The sequence below is a fragment of the Suricata suricatta genome, chromosome 6, assembly GCF_006229205.1.
Source record: "Suricata suricatta isolate VVHF042 chromosome 6, meerkat_22Aug2017_6uvM2_HiC, whole genome shotgun sequence".
NCBI lineage: Eukaryota > Metazoa > Chordata > Mammalia > Carnivora > Herpestidae > Suricata > Suricata suricatta.
The window spans coordinates 99,620,601-99,626,696 of NC_043705.1; positions in this window are offsets into that span (position 1 = coordinate 99,620,601).

Here is a 6,096-nt window from a genome sequence, read left to right on the forward strand (position 1 = left end):
TAAAAATATAACTCTTCTTTGCAATAATATTTTGGGCTTTCTCAGCTGACTCAAGTATCCTGTTCCCACATTTACCAGTATTGCATTACTTTTCCCCTGCCACTTAAGAATTGCCCTTCTTTGAAGCAATTTCACTTCCCGTTTTGCAGAGTTGCCCTTTCCCTTTATAGGATTCCCAAAGTCAGTGTCTTGCTGAGCTCAGGGAATGTCCCTGCAGTCTGACCACGGGGAACTCTGCAAGGGCATTGAACCACGTTATGCCCTCTTCAGGGGTGCTCTTGCTTCTTTCACCTTCTATCCTGGAATCGGCTCTACTTGTTTCCAAAGTGTCATGAAATAAAGCCCCAACCTGGTAGAGTCATGAGCATCCCATCCCATAGGTCCAGATCCAGTGTTTGCAGAGGATTTGTCATGTGTCTGGATGTGCACTAGAACCTTTGGTTTGAGGAGCTCCAGACAACCTTGGGTTGCCTTCCCCAAACAGTACCCATTCCTGGCACAGCTTAGAAGACAGGGATAAAAAAGTTAACTTCAATAGCACTAAATGCTAGAATGTTCAGTACATATAGTGCTCTGGGGGTAACGACAAAGGAAAAACGCCAGTGTAACCTGGAGTCACCCAGGAAGGCTCAATAGAGAAGGGGAAGTCAACGAAAGGCAGAGCCCGCCAATTTCTCTTTGGTGCCTCTCATGGAAAGAGCAAGGGGTGGGATCAGAGAGAATGGAGTCCATTCTCTACTATCTTCAATAACCAAGTGTACATATCTGGGCTTCCTTGCAATGGCAAGGTAATTATAATAGGGATGTTTTAAGTGTCCTTCTTTTAAGCATCTCATGCAGCCCTTATTCTACTCTGCTTCTGACCTGGAGGAATGGTGGAAAGATTCTATCATTCTCATCCAACATTTGAAACCTATCATCTTGTATTATGAGCCCATACTGGATAGCATGTGGTTGCTTAATAACAACTATTTGTGCTCCTACAGGGTCTTTCATCTAGAGATCCCGAAACACTTAATTGGCATTTAATGAACAATGCTAACCAAGAAAAAATAATGTTCTAGCTAAAGAGCTCAAGACTGGGAACCAGGAGACTGGTCCTTAGGCCTGGTCAGCTGTGCTATGTGACCATGTGAGCTTCAGCAGGACACTGGACACAACCTGCTGCCTGCCTCATCACTATTCTTTCTCAACTTCTTTCTCTCCCAGTGACCCTCCTGAGCTCTGTGTAGAAACCCTTTCTCATAAAGAGATTTGTAAGAACATCCCCATCTGGGGGGTACCAAGATGCAATGAACCCAATTCCTGCCCCCAGGGATCAGACAGTTTGAAAGGGGCAAACACGGGGAATATATACATTAAAATATAGCCAGGCTGGAATGAGGGTATGTGCACCGTAAATATTTCTTTTTACACATGTTTTCAGCTCCTGGGAAGATCCTTTTCATTCCCTTTAACCTTCCTGGATGCAATAATTTGGCATAAATCTGCCAATCCACCTTACCCATAAATCTGATTTTAATCATCTCTTTCCTTTTCATTTCAGTATGGCCCCTCTTTCAGCACAGCATTTGTGAGCAAAATGTATTTGGACAAGGCTTTCTCCAGAGGCCCATATTATAACCAAGGAAATGAATTCCCTCTCTCAAACTCATAAAATACAAAAATAAAATCAGCATTCTAGCTGAGGGCACAGGAAACCAGGCGTGCATAACGAACACCCTACCTTCTGCAGGAAGCGCGCTCGGCAGGGCTGATTTGCATTTACCTTCACGCAGGCCTGGGTTCCCAGGCGCGGGGCGTCCTGGCAGCCGGCCTCCGCGGTCGTGTGCACCCCTCTGCCTAGCGCAGGCCGGTGTGTGACCCGCTTCAGGGCTCTGCAGATGCTCGCTAATCTCCCCTGCCTTCTTTCCTAAGGAACACAAACCGTCTCGACCTTGCCCTTCGCTCCAGCCCCGCAGCAGACCAGGGTTCTTCCCTGGCTCTTTGCAAAAGGACCATTGCTAACCCCAGCATGGGGGGAGGGGGAGTCCCAGAGAGCTGAGTGTTGTGCCAGTGACCCTGGGGTTTGGAGGAAAGGGAAAGCTGAGGGACAGATCACAGTGTTCAGTGGGCTTCTTCCTTCCCACACCCACCATCCAACAGGCACACGGGAAACACTGGTGGAGTGGGGGCCCCAGTGCCTGGGAGGAGCTGGACCACAGAGCTTGTGTGCACCTGGCCTGAAGCAAGGAGACCTGGGTTCAAATCCCCGCTCCCCGCTTACCAGCTATGTGCCCTGGGGCAGTTTCTGAATCTCTCTGTGCCTCAGTTTCCTCACCTCTGAAACAAGTATGCTAGCAGCACCACCACCTCCCAGGGATATTGTGAGAATTTAAGGAAGCGAGGCTCACGGCACCCAGCACCCAGCAAGTATACCTCGAATGCCAGTTGCAGTTTCTTTTATAAAGTCAAACCAAAAAGGAGAAGCAGTCCTAATCCTATCTCTTCTTACCTCCCCATGGAGATGAGGGCTGGTCTGGGACATGTCCATAAGCTTTCCAGTCCTGACTCGGAAATCTGTGTCCTCCTGCCCATCAGTGCTTTCCTGCCAGCACGCAGCGGCAACATCTCCCCCGAATCACAGCATACAGAGCAGCGCGCCATTCTGGCTACCTCTGCATGGGCTTGCCCTCAGCCTTATAAAACAGCCATGGCTGACCCCTTTTTCTGAAATCCCTCTCTTTGCACTTTTGGGGGCCTTAGAGGCTAACCAGACCAATGGTGTCCCAACTTGTTTGAGCTAGAATCCCTTTGTTGAAGTGGAAATCCTAAATGGAGTCCCACCAAACACAGGCATCGGGGAGGATGGGTGGCCAAAGGGACTTTAGTTTTATCAGCAATGTTCTAATTCTTTACAAGAAGAATATATTAACATATTTCCTGCATGATTAAAATTATTTTTTTATAAAGTCCTATATGTAAAGTAGACAAAAGCAGAACTGCTCTGGCAGAAACTTCCTACCCACTCAGCCACCCTCCCTACTCACCCCTAAAGCCCTGGGGCCCCACCTCAACACCCCTAAACTCTTCAGAGCCCAGTTTGAAAACTTCAAGTCTCATAGATGAGGAAATTGAAGGCCAGAGAAGTCTGGTGCTTTGTCCAAGCACCCAGAGCCTGATTCATGGCAAGGCTCAAACTTGAACCTGTGTCGCCTGACTCCCATTTTAGCTGTTCCTGACATGTTAAGTAATAATTCCCGTAAGATTGCCAATCTCCAGCGAGTGGCAGTACCTGAAAACCTAGGGGTCCCCTCAAATGCTTGCATCCTAATCAGCTTTTCAAAATAGTTCTACACTCCTTGGAATGTGGCGTCTGGAACCTAAGAGCACCCTCTACTCCACTCCAGGGAGAGTAGGAAAAACAAACAGCAAGGGCATGTACCGTATAAGACAAGGAAAGTCATAATTTGGGCTGCCACAGCACTACTACTAGCCCTTACAAGCACTAATGCTAGTAAGAAAAAGCTATCTCTTCCTGCGGGCAGGCAGGGCACATGGCTTACTGAGTGGAGAGCAGGCTAGATTTCTGCTACCTCTCGACCCCTCACCCAGGGACTTTTGTGCAGGACACAACCTGCCAACAAACACACATGGCAATGATGATCATGGTGAGAATAGTAGGTACTTGGAGTAAAGGAAGTTGAAGGAGAGGGAGGGCTTTCATTCATTCCTTCATTCATTCAGCAAATAATTACTGTTAACTGTACCAGGCAGGCACACAGGTGCAGATGAGAATACATGAGCAAAATGGGCAGCCTCAAGAGGGCTGAAGACAGCAGCACGGAAATAACTGTACAGTGTGGTTTAAGTGTTGGCAGAGGTCAGGGACACTGGAGTTATCTATGGGGATTTGCCTTCACGGACGCTTCAGGCTGCAAGTAAGGGAGACCCCACTAACAAGCGACTTGAGGAATAAGGGGTTATTAGGGCCCCTACAAGAAGTCTGGAGGTAAGGTATGGCAGGACGTAATTGGGCAATTTGATGACATCATCAAGAACTCAGACTCTTTTTAACTTTCTTTCCCACTAGTTTCAGTGTGCAGACTTTTGTCCTTGTATATGCCCCTCAAGATGGTTGCTGGAGCTCTCTCCATCATGTCCTCATATTACCATGCCTGGGGATTAAAAAGGTAGTTCTCCTCTAAAATTTGTTTCTTAAATTTATTTTAGTGTTTATTTCTTTTTGAGAGAGTGCAAGCAGAAGAAGGACAGAGAGAGAGGGAGAAAGGGAATCTAAAGCAGGCTCCAGGCTCTGAGCTGTCAGCACAGAACCCTACAAGGGGCTCAAAATTGTGAACTGTGAGATCATGACCTGAGCTGATGTTAGACTCTTACCCAACTGAGCCACCCAGGTGCCCCTTACACTTGTTTTTAATCAGAGAAGATAGTCTTTCCAGAGCCCTTGGGCAGACATGCTCATGCCCTACCTACCAGAAGGCTGGGAAAGCAAGAACCTGGCAATTTCTATCTCTAAAGGCAGGCCCTGACAACAGGGGAGGAGCTGAGTGGGGAATGGTTACTGTTTAGGCAACCAACAGTGCCTGCCACGGGACTGCAAAGGACAGACCTAGAACCCAGCTTTGAAGGCAGGCACGGGTGGTAGGCAAAATTATCCCCTGGGATGTCCATGCCTAGTCCTCAGAACTTGTGAATATGATGAGAGCATCCCAGATGATCCAAGTGAAACGATTATAATCACATGAGCCCTTAAAAGCCAAATGCGGTAGAGGGAGAAGTCACAGATGTATGAAGCACGGGAAGGATTTGACCTTCAAGCTGTTGCTGGGTTGAATATGAAGGACAAATGTTTCAGAGAAATGGCCTCATTCCTACAACCACAAAGAACTGAATTCTGCCAGAACCTGAACAAGTTTGGAAACAGATTGTTCCCCAGAGCTCCCAGAACAGAGCACAGCCCTGCCTTTGAGAAGCTCTAAGCAGAGAACTCATCCAAGCCCACCTGGACCTCTGACCTTTAGGTCTGCAAGATAATAAATGTGTATTGTTGTAAGTAGCTAAATATACAGTAATTTGTTGCAGGAGCAATCAAAACTAAAACAGTTCCCAAATGAGAATGTATCACATGTGTGACTTTAAGAATTAAGAAGAATGACCATGTAAAGGGAATAAGATGAGCACAAGTCTGAAAGAAAGACATGTTTGGAAACCAGCAGGAAGCTCCTTTGAACTGAAGCATAAGGAGAGAAAGAAAAGGAGAAAGATAAAAAGATAAGAAATAAGGATGGGGAATAAGTAAGAACTAAACCCTACTAAAGTAAACTAAAGTATAGGGTTCTCAAGTGTCAATTTTCACCAGGATGGCAACAGAAAGTCATGGAAGGGTTTTAAGCAGAATAGTGATGGGGTTAGATTTTTGTTTTTACCAGATCACTCAAGTTGCTACATTAGGAATAGATAGGGAGAGAAGGCTAGTAGATAAGGTAAAGGTCACATTAGTGGCCCAGGTGAGAGATTATGACAGATTGGATAGGAAAAATGCTGGTAAGGATGGAGATTAGAGGACTACCTTGAAAGAAATGAAGGAGAGAAATGACCGCACCTATTCACTGGATATAACTAGTAAGAGAGAAAAGAATCAAGAATAAAGCCCATTCATTCATTCATTCATTCAACACATCTTTACTCAATAAAGGGTAATTGAGTAAGGAATGACTCAAGAAGGCAAACAAACGAGCCCCACTGGGGAATTCTCTCTGGTTACTTGCCATCAAATGGAGGACACATTTACTCTCCCCTTTTCCAAAGTAGCTCCACTGCCCCAGGATGCAGTCCCCCATGATTTGAATGACTCAATTTAATCCCAGTATTCACTTAAATTATTTGCTCACTTTCAAAATGGAATCTCTCCTTGGATGACTAATTCTCCTTTCTTGGGAGGACTAAGATGTTGGATGTTCAGTATTTCCAAATAAGCAGGCATCTGATTTCACCATGCTGGGGTGATTGTAGAGAAACAGGTGGTATCCATGTGTGTACTTTACTATTTTTCACCCCCAGAATTTATATATGAGGTATAAAGAGAAACTAATCAAA